Source organism: Thermobia domestica, chromosome 1, assembly GCF_964235325.1.
Source record: "Thermobia domestica chromosome 1, izTheDome1.hap1.1, whole genome shotgun sequence".
Lineage (NCBI taxonomy): Eukaryota > Metazoa > Arthropoda > Insecta > Zygentoma > Lepismatidae > Thermobia > Thermobia domestica.
In genome coordinates, this window is record NC_137454.1 from 101,812,506 (window position 1) to 101,830,816 (window position 18,311).

Genomic DNA, 18,311 nt, shown 5'->3' on the forward strand with positions numbered 1-18,311 from the left:
CTCGTATAATGAAAAAAAGAAATTTCAACTAGATTTGATCATCAGTGTACGTCTGATGAGGATCTTGGCTAGAAGATCGAAACGTCACGTGTAAATGTGTTTTTATATTAAATAAGTGCAGTCTTGTTCAGCAGTGTGTTTATTTCTCTTATTTTATTCGCAAGACATTGACTATGATTGTATGTCAGAGTAAATTTTGAGTGATTTTATGTTTAATATTTGTTATTGTTTGCATTCATATTTAAATTTGAAATTTGTATTTTATAAAAATGCATCTTTTAAACAAAGTTTGGCACATTTTTAACTAAACATAATTAGTTCTAGATATCACCAAATCTAGGTATTGAAATATCATTACTAATAACTAGAGCAACCCACATTATGCTTTATTTTTCCAAATTATGATTTATTGTGCTTTAATATTAATTTCAATCATTGTTTTACATTAATCGTGATAATATAGAATATAATATTTACTATATATTAAATATTCTAAACATCTTGATCTATTTATTAATACTTTATGCAACCAGTTTCTTTCATGTTTAATGAATAGACCAACCCACATTATGCTTTATTTTGTTTAATTATGCTTTATTTTTTCAAATTATGCTTTATTATGCTTTATTGTTAATTTCAATTATTGTTTTACATTAATCGTGTATAATGTAGAATATTTACTATACATTAAATAATCTAAATATCTTGATCTATTTATTAATATTTTATGAAGCAATTTCTTCCATATTTAATGAACTTTCTACTTAATGCACTGTAAAGAGATATGCTTTGCTCGAATCAGTTTTTTCTATCACTTGTGTGTACCTTAGAGTTGCATATATACAGAAAAGGAAAGTATATAGAAAGGTGCACAAAAAGTACAGAAAGTGCTCAAGTTCGAGAGGTACACATAACAATATAGTGTGGAGTTCTTGTGTACTATTCATTGTTGGGGGAAAGTTTTCTTCTTTTCTTCACATCAAAGGATTACACTGAAAAATTTACAGAAATAAAAATAAGCTTTCCATTGTTGCATTGTTATGTTCTCAATGATTTTGCATTGTAAATATTTTTTTTTCAAAAAATGTTAATATGGTATAAAACTTGCAGTTAAATAGAATTTCCAAGAATTATGCTATATTTTTTAAATTATGCTTTATGCTTTATTTTCTAAAATTATACTTTATTATGTTTTTAAAATTAGTTTCTTCTGGACCCGTAGACACCCACAACCATGTTCAAAGTACCAACCATATGTGGAAATTGCTATTATGCTTTTTATTGATTTTATACTTTTGGGTTGCTCTACTAATAACAATTGTAATTGACATTGGTAACTAGGACTTCAATCTGCACCTGAAAATATAAAACTTCAATTATGTTGTGAAATAAAGATGTAGTATATACAATATAATTACACGCAATACTTTATAAACAAAACATTGCTTCCTCTCTCGACCTCCAACCTTCATTTTACTCATTATTTAAGTAGTTTTCCACTTAATTTAAGAACACCACAGCATTAGGTCTATCTAATTTATTTCTTAACATTCACTTGTAAAGAAAAGTACATACGTATAAAAAATTCAAATAACTCAAATACGTAGTTGCAGTAAAATTAAACAGATGAAGACGGTGTTCTACTCTGAATACTAAGTGGCTGCAGAAGGTAATAAAGTTTAAGGAAATTGATTTATTAATGGTTATGATGCTTAGTGTCGAAAGAGGCGATATTCTCGTACAAATAGCGCTCAGATCGTAATGCCTTAATTTCCATACCGAACAACAACAACTGCATAATAAACACATAAACACAGAGATGAGAAATGGATCTAAGCGAAGCCAGCGCCACCTTCGAGCGACGATGAAGAAATTATGATGATGAGGCTACTAATGATAATGACCTCTGTTGAATTTAATATGAACCCTTTTGTCTTGTTCTCTTATTTATGTGTCGGTACGAACAAGTTGGATACGAAAGACGGTAATAAATAAATTATTTCAGAACATTCGTAGCTGTTGGTGTAATAGCGTTCTCCGTACTGGTTATTGAGCGGAAATACTTTTACGTTGTTGAATTAAATACGTGCTCAAGAACTCAAAGATTGTAGTAAGCTACAATCGATTTTCGAGACAGTTTGTTTCCTTATTTTCCTCCCGAGATGACTCTACTCGCATCTTTTGTAATTTAGACCTCTGCCACAGTATATGCATTAAAACTTAAATGAACTTCTGTCAAAAGTCGCGTCCATTTTATACACAAACTTCAGAAGACGAGAACCTAAATTATGTACGTTATTAGTCAAGTCTGATGTGTTCTTGCATTACATTAGATATTACATTCATGTTTTTTTTTTCTTCTTAACAGAGTTTTTTTTTTTAAATAACGTAAAACAAGTAAATGCATATTTCAGTTCGTTAGTTGCCATGTAACTGTATTGCGTCATAGCGACCAATGTTACATGTCATTAGGCGACAGGTTGACAGCGTTGTCCATTACTTGACGTAATCTAGCAACAAAATCTGTTTTATTTATGCTTACGCATACACACTGACATGAGAGAGAATTTTGAATTTAATCTGGAATGGCCAAGAGGTAAAATCTAAAAATAAACTTTCCTGGAACTTTGTCTACATCAACTGTAGTGTCTTGTCATTTGCAAATGTTAAAGTATGATACATACATATATAAAACTGCAGCGATGGAACACATATAAAATGCATACTACAGTACTATTAAAGCATATTAACTAATTCTATGCCCTATTGAAGATTCCATACCACATTCACAACAGCTCTCCATTGAATTCTGTTCGTAGCCAACTGGGTCTAATATCTGCTTTGTATTCCTATTTCTGCGAGATCCATTTTAATACTGTACTGACATTTGCGCCTAAGCAGCCCTAATGGTCCTTTCTCCGATTGGATTTCCAGCGAAAATTTTGAAAGCGTTCTTACTTTCTTCCATTGTGGTTACATGGTCCTTCCGTTTGAGTCTCCTAGATTTAATGATAGTAATAATGCCAGGTAAACGATATATCATAAAGCATGCAGTTCATCGTTATGAAATTTCCGTCATTCTCCATTATCGCCTCTATTGTGCCTTTATATTCGTTTGAGGATTTAATTTTCAAATACTTTCAGTTTGCGTTCTTTCCTCAAAGTAAGCGACTATGATTCGCACACATACCACACAGTAGGCATAATTACCTTTTTATATATACATATATAAATGTGAAAAATAATAGTAAACATTGGGCTTTAAAAGAGGAAACTGAATATCGAGAAATGAAAAAAAAACATTCCCAGGCCCAAGCCTTAAAAAATGTCATTAGTCCCAGCCAAAAGATGGAATACTTTAATAATAATAATAATAATAATAATAATAATAATAATAATAATAATAATAATAATAATAATAATAATAATAATAATAATAATAATAATAATAATAGTAATAATAATATTTTAAGCTTCAAATTTTTTGACAATTCGCAAAGACAAAAAGGTTTGAACTGAATAATAACACGATTTCACTTCTTTCAGTCGATGTTTAATTTCTCAGTGGATTTGAGCATGGTCTGTGAATGTCCATTCTACATACTTGAGAGAGTCCACTTTGTCGAACATATAAAAGCATTAAGAAATGTTTTGCCTTTTCAGAGGAATAAAGTCATAAAAAAATATATTATGAATAGAAGTAAAATACAGAATTTTGAAGTAGTTAATTAAATGAATTAAAAATAAATACAATCCAGAAGCTAAAGGAGGATTATAAATTAAAGCGAATTATCATGGAAGAATTGCTGGAATGAGAGTATGAGAATAGTCCCTGATTTATGTATTTGGAGAGCCGGAGTTAACAATATTGCGTAACAAAAACTAACCAGAAGTATCACGATTAATCAGAAAATATCAATAAGCATAAAGGATGATAGAATACTTGCATATCCATAGATCTTCTTCTTCTTTTTGTTCTCCTCAACCATAGGTTGGTGGACAACATGGAAATTTTAAAACTTTTCTCTCGCTTGGGAGAGCTGTTTTATACTTTGATAAGGCCTCTTCTTCGTAATTGCGTCTGGATATTCTATCCTTGGCCTTCCTCTTCCTGGTTTTCCTTCTGCCTTTCTTTCTATCAGTACGGTGATCCGATCGGAGTGCCGAATCAGATGACCAAGCATGCTGTTTCTTCTCTTTCCTATTATCTTCGTAAAGCGCCACGCTCCATACCAGTGTCTTAATAAATCGTTTACGAACGTCCATCGACACATTTCTTGACCTTAGTAGTCCTCTTTTCCTATAGAATGCTTATTTAGCCTGTTCTATTCTGGAATTTACGTCTTTTTCACTTCTTCCGTCCGAGGATATCAGATTTCCTAAATAGGATCAATCATCTTCAACCTCAGTGTGGTAATGGCAGAGCTGCTGCCCGCTACCATAATATCTCTCTTTGTCTGGCTCCTACCCGTAAAGACCTGTCCGGCATAGGAAGCCCTCTGATAGCGAAGCTATTTCCTGCATAGCTCTTGGGATCATTAGATCACGCAAGTCCTCCCATCGAGTCAAGGTGGAGATATTGAGAAAGGGATATCCATAGATAATTTTCATAAAATAAGAATAAAAATAATACGATAATAAATATTGTTTTAAAAATTGTGCCATGCTATGCTTATGATTAGAATGTATGATTTCGTTCAAAAGTTTTTGAATACCATAACCAGATTTATCATAACTAGTAGATAAAATCGGAGTCAAATGAATTCCAACTTGGAGTCTCACTGGATAGAGAAAATTAAAGCTTACTTATCATAATGTCCAATAACAACAATACTATTTTCAGACGTTTTGGTCTCAAAAATATAATATTTGTGGATTTAAAGAAGAAATAAGCATTTTGCATCAAATGAGGTAAAGTCGCCTATAAAGTATTGACTATTTCTGCATGAAATGAAGTTAATGTTCCAAACTCATAGGGAGTATAATTTACAGCGCATCAGGTCTAACGTCATTTGACTGTTAAAACTAGTAGATATGTAAAACCGATTTAAAGTCTTGTAATCAGGCAAAAATACCGTACTGAACATGACTGAACTTTCAGATTCAGTCGCCCTCGTTCTCGAAATGTCGGTGTCCAAAATTCTTTTCGCAGTGGGTTTCCAATTACAGCAAAGCGTATGATATTCTAGCGAAAGTCGAGGAAGACAGGCATATAAGCAGTCATGACATTACCAATGACTTAAACGTATCTAGTATTCTAGATAACTAGTATTCAACCCTTTGGAGAAAGTAGACTACAAAGAGAAGCTATTCAGAGAGAGACTAGTCAGCAGAAAGCATGCCATATACGATACTGGCAACAACAGGCCGCTAACAACCTGCCAGAAATTGAGGAAACCTGACTGGGAAGCTTCAATATATCCACTATATAACCCGTATTTGCTCCTTGCTACTATCAAACTATCATTTGTTTCAGTTTCTTCAGAACTCCTGATTGGCATTAAGTTAGTGTAAAAATAATCCCTTGAAAATAACATGTCACAATTTTTTTTGGGGGGGGGGAGCAAAATCACAAATATTCTTTACCGACAGGATTGCGACGTTACTGTGAACAAATTGCAGAAAGTGGTCGAACAAAATAGTTCATAAGTGGTTTCATACGTTATTTTTAACCATACAATGCATGATTTTTTTATTTTCTGTGAAAAAATAGTTTTGCAAGAGAAAACAAAAATGAGTAATGGAAGTACCGGTACTCTTTATAGTGACATCTATGCGGAAACTGTGGAATTACAACTAGCTTCGAAGTTTCCCAATCTGGTTCAACATGCATTAGCAACTACACACCGTTATCTAAGAAAGCACAATTATTTACTATCATGACCCATATCTGTCCCAATATGTATTGCAGGGTTAAACCACAAGAATGTATACTCAATTTTGACCTACCAAGGTTCAATACTTTCCAGATAGATTAGATGTAAGAATCATTTTACTCGGTCCAAGTTGAATAATCGAAATTTTGATTTCTTGTGCTACTAATTATAAATAATAGAACGATAACTCTTATAAACCAGGGGACCCTGTTGGCCGACTAGTTCGCCGTTATCTTAAAATAGCCCTGTTCAAATGGCATAGATTTTCTACAGACGGTTAAGAAGACGTCAACAACAAGGAACTGTCCAGACAGTCTTTGGTGACAGTTACGTAAGTTAATGTTCATTGTCTCTGTAATTTATGGAATATATTTTGGCCTTTAATTCTCCGTATGATTGCGGAAGAGTTACACAGAGAATAATCCGTTCTCCGGACAGCGGTATATTGTACAAATATACGGAATCCTCTTTCTTGCTACAGAAGTCAGTATGGAGCATACGTTATTCGTATGCTACGTAGGCACTGCCCTTAGATGTTATATCATGCAGTTGCAGGATATCTGACATCAAACAGTTTTCTGTATATCACATGCATATACTTATGTTACCTTCGTCAGCTATATGTTGTACGCGTCCATTTGTATGTGAGATCCAGACCGCCTACATTGTTTCATACGAAAAGTACATATAGATAGAACGTTTATACAGAAAGTATTATAAAACATGCATTTTCAGTTATACATCTACTGTACGTTAAGTCCAAAAACTACAGGAATTACGCATGTAACCTATCTTTCTAAGCACGCCACCTACATTTTTTTCTCAGTGTAGGGGTTCCAAAAACGCAAGTTCATGAAATTGTAACTGAACATTTGCAAATGCGTCGCTGTCAGGGAGCTTTTGGCCGGAAAAGACATAAACACGCTTCCCAGCCCTACAATATAGTCCCGACTACTCTCCATCAGGCTTCTTTCTGTCTCCAAGGATGAATAACACGTTGAAAGGACACCAACACGATACCGTGGAAGACGGCCAAAAGGCATCGACAAAAGTGCTCAACGGGATTCCAGAGAGAAAGATTTCCAAGACTCTTACAAACAGTAGGAAAATCGCTGGGTTCCTTGTGTTGATGTCCAAGGTTATTATTTTGAAGAATACTAGGTGTATTGAAAGACTTCATCAAACAAAGTGTGTTTTCTATGCTCAGTCTCTTAACTTTGATTACAGAACCTGTACTTTGCTTGTCGTTTTCTCATTTTGTTTATAACTTCTTAACAGTTGCAGCAAATAATGCACGAAATTTATATGATACGGAGATAGTAATAAAGACATTGTAACAATTTGTGTTCTTAGTCTCTGACTCCCTCATAAAGTGGTCCTATTGGTAGTGAGCACGAAAGGCAAGCAATAATCAAAGGCCATCCTCTATTCTTCCCTTTTTGTGCTGTAAATAGAAACAAAAGATTATTTCTTCTTATATTATAGTTTATAGTATTTGTGCGATTGATAACACGCGAAAACAAGGGAAACGTAGTATTAACCGTATGTCTTTTGTGATGTTCTATAGCAACAACTGGAAAAGCTGTAGCTTTCTGTTACTCTCCGCCAAGACTTTCTCTACATAATGTTAGTTTCGTTCTCTTGCTGTATTACCTGACCAGGATATTAGTGCTTTTTAGTGGATGGCGCTGCTGTTGTGTTTACATCAGTTTCTTGGTAAGCGTGGTGGGACAGAGGGCAGAGAGCGTCATTCTGCAGTGTATCCAACGATTTCTAAAAGTTGCAGTTTATATATTATAAGTGTCGCTTAATAAAGAACGCCATAAATTATATAGTTGTTATTGAATGCAGGAATGGTTATTCCTGCAATAATGCACATGTATTGTGGATAATGGCATATGCATGGAAATTAACAATATTAGAACAGCATAGCACGCAAGTGAGTTTCTACCGTGTATTTAGCAGATTGTATAAGAATTGATTATATTTTATTTGATTTTGTTATAAGACAAGAGCAACATGTAAAACGCAGGAATAACGATGCCAATGACTAAAAGATAAATTAATTGTTGATGGCTTACAGACTTGCGCAGTAACTTGTAACTGTAAGTTTAGATCAAGTTAAGGTTCGCAAAGCTTGTGTTTGTTTTAAACATATGTTTATCGGATGACAAATAAATTATTTTCTCGAGTTTCAGCCAAGGAAGAATTTTAATACGTTTCTACTCGAGAACTGTGGAAGTCTTCTCCGTTGGCCTATTGGCTGGCACATGTGCATTTGTTGTACGTGGTTCTGGGTTGAAATCCCAGTGAGAGCTCAAAAATTAATTTTACAATCTTTCACTTTCATTAATCATCTGTCTCCTCTAGCATAAAAAGCATAATCATGGTACGTTAAACTAAAGAAACTTCACTTCATTTTTTCGATGAATCTAAATCTTTTGGGGTGAAAATGAGGTGAAAAAGAAATTTTCCCTTCATGTTTTAAAGGGCTGCGGGATTGGATAGCTTCCCTTTCGGGCAGGGGCGGACCCAGGATGGATTTCTGGGGAGCGGCGGGTTGTAACACTGCTACTTAGAGCTATGTTTAAGAGCTCCAAACTCTGGGATGGGTTTTATTTATATATAAAATACAAAAGTTTCCTCTTCTGGAAGGGGGGCAATTACCTCGATCCGTCCCTGCCCCCCTAGATCCGTCCCTGCTTTCAGAATTGAGTAGTAAAATCTGATTACAGTGCATTTTCTTTTAGGATTATTAACAAAATCCATTCTTTTCGTAAATGTGGAATAAAAGTATTGATAAAATATCAGCGTATGGGTAATGTATGCGTAAGTATCATTGCTTCAACATGTAATAACTCACGACTTTTATGTGTGAGTACAGAAATTCCCCTCGAACTCCCTCTAAATTTCTTTCAGACCCTAGGTCTCAGGTTACAAAGAAATAATTCTACTATCTGTTTTCATACACAATATAATTTTAAAACGTGGGAGTCTAGTTTGTAATACATAATCATTTGTCGATTGGCTTCAGAGGACTGAGTTTAGCCCATAAGCATAAGTTGCATATAGTTCAAACATATCAGATGTACGGTATTGTTTAGCAAAATCAGCCCCTCCCCTTCCTCCACCTGAAAAGCCCTATATTGTTGTCCACATATGAAATTCAAAGACAAAGGCAATCATCTTTAAACAGCTGTACTTTTGTTTCAAGTCTAACGTAAGTATTAAAATTTGCTACGTATGGTTGCAAGATGTTTCTTTTTCTAATACTGAACTTGGGTACCTAACGTTGTCACTCATCTTCTTCTTCATGAATTGATGTAACAAGAGGCCGCGTGATTTTCGGCCAATTGTTTCATCACCGGTATCTTTGAGCAATGAGATAACAGTGGAAGAAAAACTTATGCAAGTGGTTTTGTTATTCAAATACATATATATTCACTCTAATCAGTTTCAGAAGTAGCATTAATTTTAAACAGCATAATGCCTGTAATCGTTACCCTGAAAATGTATTTTGTATTTCTTTTTTAATACGTAATTTTTTTTCTGAATTTCACTGTAGTTCAGCTCCTTGGAAGGACAAAGAACCTTCAATTGTCAGGCACCACACTTTAAACTTTAATTTCTCCCGTATAGCCTTCAATGTAACACTGGGTATATTTATTTTAACTAAAGTTTTCAAAATATGGCAGAAATACTGGAATTTTTAAATTAACAAACCATGCTAAATAATGACAGGTTAGATATAATAGAGAGTTAGTTATCTTTATCTACCATCTCAATCAGGGCGGATCCATGTCTCCCTCGGAAGCAGTTACGAGTGTGGCGGTGAAAGATTATCAGTTTTTCTTTGACCGGAATTCTGCAGCACATCCGAAAATGAGCTCAATGCAAAATAATTTTGTTACGCAAGACACTGCTTAAACAATCGATCGGAGATCACATGGTCCAACTTGATCGCAATTGATTGAAGAGGTCTTATCTCAAAACTAAAAATAGAACTTGCTTTAAACAATGAAAGCGCAGTTGCTAAAGTTGATTCACAAAGATGAGCTTCCAGGTTTTGTTAATAGGAGAAGTAGGAATTCCTTACACTTGAAATCTACGAAATTCTTAGTGTTTCTTTGTATAACACTGAGGTTAGTTTATTTGCAAGTTATTGCCAAATTTATATGGATGATGTATGCACTTTTTTTTGCAGTCCCTTAAAGTGTTCTGGAAATAACTTCTACAACTTTTGAGACTGTTTGTCTTACCTTGAACATATGCTTGAAGTGGTTTATTATGAACAATACAAAAATAACTGTGATAGATTAATTACAAGTAACTCGGTTAGAAACACTGCTGTTTGTATTTTAGTTCCAAAACCGGCCGGCCACACTCGTTCGCTGGTCAGGTAATACCCTTATATGATGATTACTGGAAGTCTGTATGTGGCATGTTTTCGAATCACGCCAATAATAATTTAAGGAGAAACATCAATCACGAAATCATCTTTTTAAAGCTATACCACATTCTTGGAGGCCAAATCCATGTGAAGGGCCATAGTTGAAGCTCCTCAAGCAAAATCCACCTGTGTAGAGCAAAAGCCCGGAAAATCTGTACTGCTCCAGGTTTACACTCCACACTACAGACATCAATTCATGTATCATATTTTAATTTAAATATTTTCTACACATTATGTAATTTTGTTTTCATATTTCATGCTATAATTTAGTGTGTATAATCGCACCCATTTCGTAAATCTGAGCTCATAAGCTTATATCTTTATGTGAAGTATGAGTGAAGCCTGGCGAGAAAATCTAATTCTGGCACCTGAACAGGAGGAAAAGAAAGAAAATTTAATAATTAAGAATACACAATTTCAGAACAAAAAAAGTTTAAAAGTTTACAGACAACTTTAATTTTCTTTGAGATTTAAGATATATCTCCAGCAAAACATTTAATATTAACAATTAGAATTTGTTTAACTAGAAAGGTAAAATTGATATATAAATTAGATTAAATGAAGTATGTTTAGTACAAGGGGTCCAGGAACTCATAAAAATCAAAATTTACATGAGAAATGAATGATGCAAGTACTTAGACGTAACATAACGTAACCACATCTAACTTAACCTAACATAAACTAACCTAAGCTAACCTGAACTAACCTAAACTAACCTAATATTAGTAGAAATATGCGAAATTCGGGTTAAATTCCAAAGTTGGGCGTCCGTTTCCAGCAAAATTTTTAAAATTTACAGGAAAGATGTGGATAATTTGATCGTTTGTGTGCTTGATAATGTATAAGAGTCTCGAAAAATCTGTTTATTTGTTATATATAAGCGGTTATAAACATGGGACTATACGGCGAGCGGAGGGAACTACTTGGCGCAAGGTAACCGAACAGTTGAATTGTGGGAAAGAAACAAGCATTTATGTTATCAACATCGCGAATGTACAAGAGCAATGAACTAACAGTTTTAACATTTGTGAAGCAATACGTTGATAACGAGCAAAATCTTTTAATAGTTTGTGAAGAGCACGGATTAATGAACCTAATAACAAATTGCAGAAAGTGTGGAAAGGAGATAACAGCGTAAAAACGTGGCGAAAGCGGACGCCCAACTTCGGAATAAATGCCCGAAATTCTATCACTTTTTGGAAAATTATGCGGAACCCCTACACTAATATAACATAAACTATTAACCTCACCTAACCCAAAATAACCTAACCTAACCTAACTTACCCTAAACTAACCGAATGTGACCACAGATTACCAAAATTGTAAGATTTTTTAGAGAAAAAAGCTGGACCCCTTCTGCTAAACATAGGCCGATTAAATACATTTATATTTAATTGTATGGCAGAGCCAAATATGATAAGTTGCTGAAAACTTATTTCCTTTGGGAAATGTCTGCCCGGACATCGTTCTGCTGCATAACTAAAATGAACTGCTTTTGCTAAAATGTTTTGGATGTTCGTCAAAATTCTCAGTAGGAAATTGAATATTGAAGTCCGACTTGATATAACTAACAAAGTCTCACATAAATACTATTCAGCAAAGTAAAAAGTAAATATACCAATCATAAGACCAAGTACTATTAAATGTCTACAAATAAAATGGTTTCATGCTTGAATATTCCAGAGTGTGTTCGTAAGGAAAAATTTCGTTAAGCTAAGAGCAAATGAAACCTCATTACAATGTACTCACTCGACATACCTTCGGCGTGGAATCAAGGTTGGTATATTCTCTGAAAAAAATATGCATTGTACTAGAGTCGACGATATGCATGAAGTTAAATGAATAGATACAGTTATATTTGAAGGTTAAATAAATATATACATATAAATAATGAAGGCATAAAAGTAACAGAATAATTAATTTAATTAATAATTTAAAATTATGCATTCGAAATAATATCATAAATAACATAATAAAAGAAGAAAGGGAAGAGAAAGAGATAGGAAAAAGGAGATTGCCTAAACTAAATACTCACCCGGTACACGCTGAAGAGGAATCCATTGGTTCTTGTAGTCGATGAAACACCTAGGAAGCCTAACAAGAGAACGCTCCCTGAAAGAAATAAAGCAAGATTTAAACACGAAATAGGAACACGTTAGCCTAATGATTTCTTTACAAGATAGAAACACTAACTACTGGAACTAAGATATGTACAACGTGAAGTAATACATGTAATACGGTGCGAAAACGCTTACTTGTTTATTCAGCTGAGCGAAGCGAAGCTCTTATACTCGGGTTAGCCGTTTGGTTGTCCGCGAACTCCTCCTAGACCGTTTGGCCGATCTCAACCAAACTTAGCACGCTGATAGAGTATGTCGTGCTGAGTGACAACATGGGTCGAAATAAAAAATCCGATGTACCATCGAGGAATAATCACCGAAAAACGCTTCCTCCTAGACCGTTTGGCCGATCTCAACCAAACTTAGCACGCTGATAGAGTATGTCGTGCTGAGTGACAACATGGGTCGAAATAAAAAATCCGATGTACCATCGAGGAATAATCACCGAAAAACGCTTCCTTCTAGACCGTTTGGCCGATCTCAACCAAACTTAGCACGCTGATAGAGTATGTCGTGCTGAGTGACAACATAGGTTGAAATCAAAAATCCGATGTACCATCGAGGAATAATCACCGAAAAACGCTTCCTCCTAGACCGTTTGGCCGATCTCAACCAAACTTAGCACGCTGATAGAGTATGTCGTGCTGAGTGACAACATAAGTCGAAATCAAAAATCCGATGTACCATCGAGGAATAATCACCGAAAAACGCTTGCATAGACTTAACATGGGGAAAAAGTTTTCACGCGATTTTTTGTCAACAATTAAAAATGGCATTTATTATTGCGTAACGGCCAGGAATGATTACGTAGTTTAAGCTCGCTCAGCTCATTTCATTGCAATCGGGTACATCCATTGCATTCCTAGTTATTTATTCACTTACCTTGCTGATGAAGTATATGTAGACGAGGCTTCTTGAATGTTATTTGTTCCACACACTGTAACTGATTCAGTTTTACAATACATGATCAATTGAAATTTTAATATTGTCATCAAATCCTTTTGTTTTTAATATAATTGCATTTCTTAGTTATTACTAAGCTGGTCACGGTATCTGTTAAAACTCCGCGCAATGTCACAATTAACGCCTTCCTTATGATCCCTATTCATTCAAGAACCCGGACATTGCGTTACGGATGCGTAATACCATCAATTCCTAACTATAGTTGTTGTATTGACCTTTGCTCATTAGCCATCGTAAGGGATTGTACTTCGTGGTATGTTTTTCAGGAATAAGGGTACCCGTTAAAGAACAACGTCAGTTAACATCTGTAATATCCTCATGGCATAACATAGGATGCCTTATTACGACGGTAAGTGAAGGAGAGGTACGACCCACGCAAGTGAAGGAAGAGAATGTAAGAACCGTGCGTGTAGATGAGGGTGAGGCTAACACAACAAATCTCATGGACACCACACTGTGCTTCACAAACTCACATGGTCTGGAATTAGTGATGATATCAGGAGGTGGCTACGCAATTCCCCCCAAACGGTACAAATCACAGATCTAGTTCAATAATGGTTACCAGTATTATCGCAGGCTTACTTTAATCATTTGGGTGCTGAAATCCCCCGGAAAAATCGCTTGAAATCATCACTGTCTGGGATAAAACCAAGTAGTGCTCGTGTCAGAAGTATGAGCTCGTAATTATCCAGGAACTACCATTCTACAATATACTGTATTTTAGTGTGACACGTACGTATATATATGATTCCTGAACATGTTTTAATATAAAAAGGACTTAAATTTAATTCCCCATGGATATATGTGCCTTCTTAGCTAAATTGAACTATTGCTTCCTCATAACACATGTCCACGAGACTTCCTAGAAATATCCCACAAAAGTTCTACGGAAAGTCCCGTTTTCTGGCCATAAGCGTATAACTGGATTTCTACCGGATATCACTGGAGAAATGAGACGTCAGCATCGAAGCGAAAATGAGACATCAGCATATTTGTTCCCGTCACCATAAGTAGTCATTTGAAATGGGTGGTAGTCACTGTTGAATTTACTATAACAAACTTATTTTACTTTCTATAAAGGCACAAGGTTCAATGTCCTCATTCACGAAAGCTATTCATTGACTTCTGCCTTTAGCCATCCAGTCTGTATTTTGTATTTATATTTCTGGAAGATCCATCTTAACATTTTCCTCCCATCTGTGCCTAGATTTTCCTAATAATAATCTCTGATGAAACAATTGGGGCTCTTGAAACGTAGACTCGGTGGTTCTAAAACATTCCACCAGTTGTTGCCTTAATAGTGTATGCCACGCATTTGATATAAAGAACGCAGAAAATAAATAAAATCCACACAAGTGAAATAAAAACAATGAAAATTATATTCAGGCGTAATAAAATTATAATAATTCAGGCAAATATTAACAAAGGTTTCCTTTTAGGACGTAAGAAGGTTTCCTTAATCTTCCTTTGCAAAGTCTTTCCACTATTCACCATTACGGTCCAATACTGGAAATCGGTAACCTAGATGAAACAATAAACCTACATTGCTACGTAATGGTCACGAAAGCAGCAATTTGGGCTAGGAAGATGGGCAAAGAGTGAGGAGAAACGACCCGCGTATTTACTAATACAACAAAGTAAACAGTTATCACTTGTTCAAGTCAAGACCCGTACCTTTCTGTACAGAGCTAACAAGGAAAAAGCAGACTTTGGTAAATTAACTTCGGGGCCATTTTTTGCGAGGTAGTAGCGCACATTTAAAGTATTAATATTACAAACTGGGAGAGCGCATTAGCCAAAAGTAGCGAAGAAAAGGCGTCTTAAACTTTTCGATTCGCAGCATATATCGTAGGACGCAGAACGTTATCAAGTGGCGGAGTGGGAGAGTGAAGAGGATCTGTGTAATGTCCTCTCTTTCTCGATTTCTTATATTTGTTAGCTGATGATATACCAGACCACAATTCGCATAATTAATTTCTCAAACTCACCATTAACAAAATAATTAATAACATTAAAAATTGTTTAATATAAGGAATAAGGACGCACACAGACACAATCACATAAAATGTTGTAATGGATCAGACAGGTCCATTACACCTGAGACTCACGTACAAACAGTCCCGGGTTCGTTCCCACTCGATACAACTTTTTTTTGCTTCAACCGACAATGTAGCCATTTGTAACTACAAGTAAAATATGAATTTACCATATGTTTATAATGAATAAAACAATAGAAATGGAAGGATCAGTTTAAAATATTTTCAATGTTCCACGTTAATTAGCACCGAAATGTAATCTATTCCGTAAATATTTTGATATAACGAATTATAAATATTATGGTTACAACCAAGGGCGCCGATTTCTCTGTATATTTGGGAGGCCCATTCAGATGCAGAAGGTATATATATGAGGATTTTAAGACAAATAAAGATAAATACAATAGGAGACCCATATGAGCTTTCGTGGGCCCGGTCCCTCCGACCCCCACCAGGATCGGCGCTCTTGGTTACCGCAATCGTTGTGTGAAAAGTGTTCTTGACGTTTCGTGTCTATATCTGTGGACAGTGTGCGAATTACAATAAGGATGAGGGGAAAATCCTCGTTGGTAATACGGGATGTTGTTATAACCAAAGTAAATTTCCACTTCATTCCCCTTGTAATTCGCAAACTTTCCACAGATATAGACACGAAGCGTCGAGAACATTGTTTACACAACGACTGTGGTAACCATAATATAACTCGTGATACCAATATATTTACGTTATAGATTATTGCTAGTTAACATGGTACATTGAAAGATTTCAAACTGATTTGAACATTTCTATTGTTTTATTCATTATAAGCATATGGTGAATTAATATTTTGCTTGCAGTTACAACAGACTACTTTATTGGTTGAAGCAAAAAGGACAAGAAACTTGACTCGAGTGTGAATCGAACCCGGTATCCTTTGCACGGGAGTCGCAGGTGCTCCTCATTCTCCGACGCCGCGAGTTGATAACTTTCCGCGTCTTACGATATATGCGGGGAGTCGAAAATTAGAAGACTCTTTTTCTCCGCTGTTTTTGGCTATTGCGCTCTCCCCGTTTGTAATATTAACACTTTAAATGTGCACTACTATCGCATGAAAAATGACCGTGAAGTTCATTTACCAAAGTCTGCTTTCTCCTTGTAAGACCAATCAGTTCTCGGTCTTGTTGCTAATACGAGTTTATTCCTGTGAACAGCAGAGGTAATTCGTTCTAACTTTAAATTTTAATTTACAGTTGTTTAAATTATCTTCTATGTACAGACGTTTCTTTGTGAGCCCCTTCTGCTTTTGGCCACGTGCTCAATTTATCCGTTTATGAAAGTGGGCCTGATTGAGTGATCTTGGAGCTTTTGATTTGCTGGGAAGTTTTGGAGCCTGGAGCTTTCGATTGCAATGCAGTGAACATTTTGGTGGTTATTTAGCTCTCATAATGATAATTAAATTACCAAAATAAAAACTTAAATAATCAGCTGTATTGTGAGGTATGTTATTACACTCTATACATATTTTTTTTTTAATCTGACCAACTATTTATCTTCTGTGATGCTATTTCAAATCAGTGAGCACTTCAATTTTTTCCTTATGTTTTACAATATTGTCGTCATAAGCGTATGTCATTTCTGTGCATAAAAGTATAGTACCTCGGTGTTTAGATAAAAGTTTATTGTGCAACAGTAGAGCGTAGATGCAAGCACCAGGCAAGTTTTTAGGTTTCACCCGTCCTAATCAATATTACTACGTTGAATCTCTCAAGGGATTACATGAGTTGGATCTCTCAAAATTGATTGATTTATGAATATTCATTACATTTTCTACCCTTGCAACCATACCCTTGTGGTTTTAGGTGTTTCTGTGCGTGTGTGTATGTGTGCGTATGCTACCGGATTCTCAGTTGCTTCTATTTGCACAGGAATTGAATGGATTCAATCACTGAAATTACCACACTGGAGAGAAAGATAGAGAGGGAGAGTGAAAGAGAGAGCAGGATAGAGAGTTCATATGAAAAGATGTGAACTTCTATATTAAAAAAGAAAAAAAAAGACTTGTAACACTTATTGTTATTCTATAGCTGTATCATTATTCTAATTATAGTTCTTAAGCACCGCACATCTATATTTACTTAGAAAGCACTTTTAAGTTTGTAGATCGTTGTCTGTGTTGTAGAATTTGAAAAAGCAGAGTGGCATTTCAAATTTAAAACTTGCAAAACTTTTCATGATCCGCAGAAGCAAGATGTATATAGATAAGGAAGTTTTTGTTAACTTAACAGCGTATTTTTACTTATTTTTATAAATACAAAATAAATGAAATTAGTCCTTCCCGCTGATCTACAGTTGCTAGCATGAGCATCTTTGGTGCACGTGCACCTTGGTTTGATTCTCGATGGGAGAGGATAAAAAAAGTTGAATGCAATACGATAATTCAGATGCCACCTTAAACTGTAAGTCCACGTCTCATATAGTCTTTACGCTAAACTTTAATTAAAAAAAAAAAAAAAAAAAAAACAAGCAAACAAATGAAAAATGCTGTGATCTTACCATGGAGTCATGTGATTTCAGTTCAAGATCAAGGGGAAAGTTTTAAATTAAGTTCTTCAAGTTTTTGTTCAGCTTGTCAGGTTTTGCAGCTTTTCTCTCCAATTGACAAAGAAGCAAGGAATTCTTTACCCTTTAAATAAGAATGAAGTTTATGGGGAAAAGCCATGCAACGTTGAAAGAAGTTTTTTCACAGAAATAAATATCTGTGATACTTAACTTAATTTAACATATTTTATACTCCAGAAACCCGATTCGTTTTATCCTCATGTTTTCAACGTTGAATATGTCAGAACATTCTGACGAAGCAAACTGGTTTTCTTTTCGAATATTTATG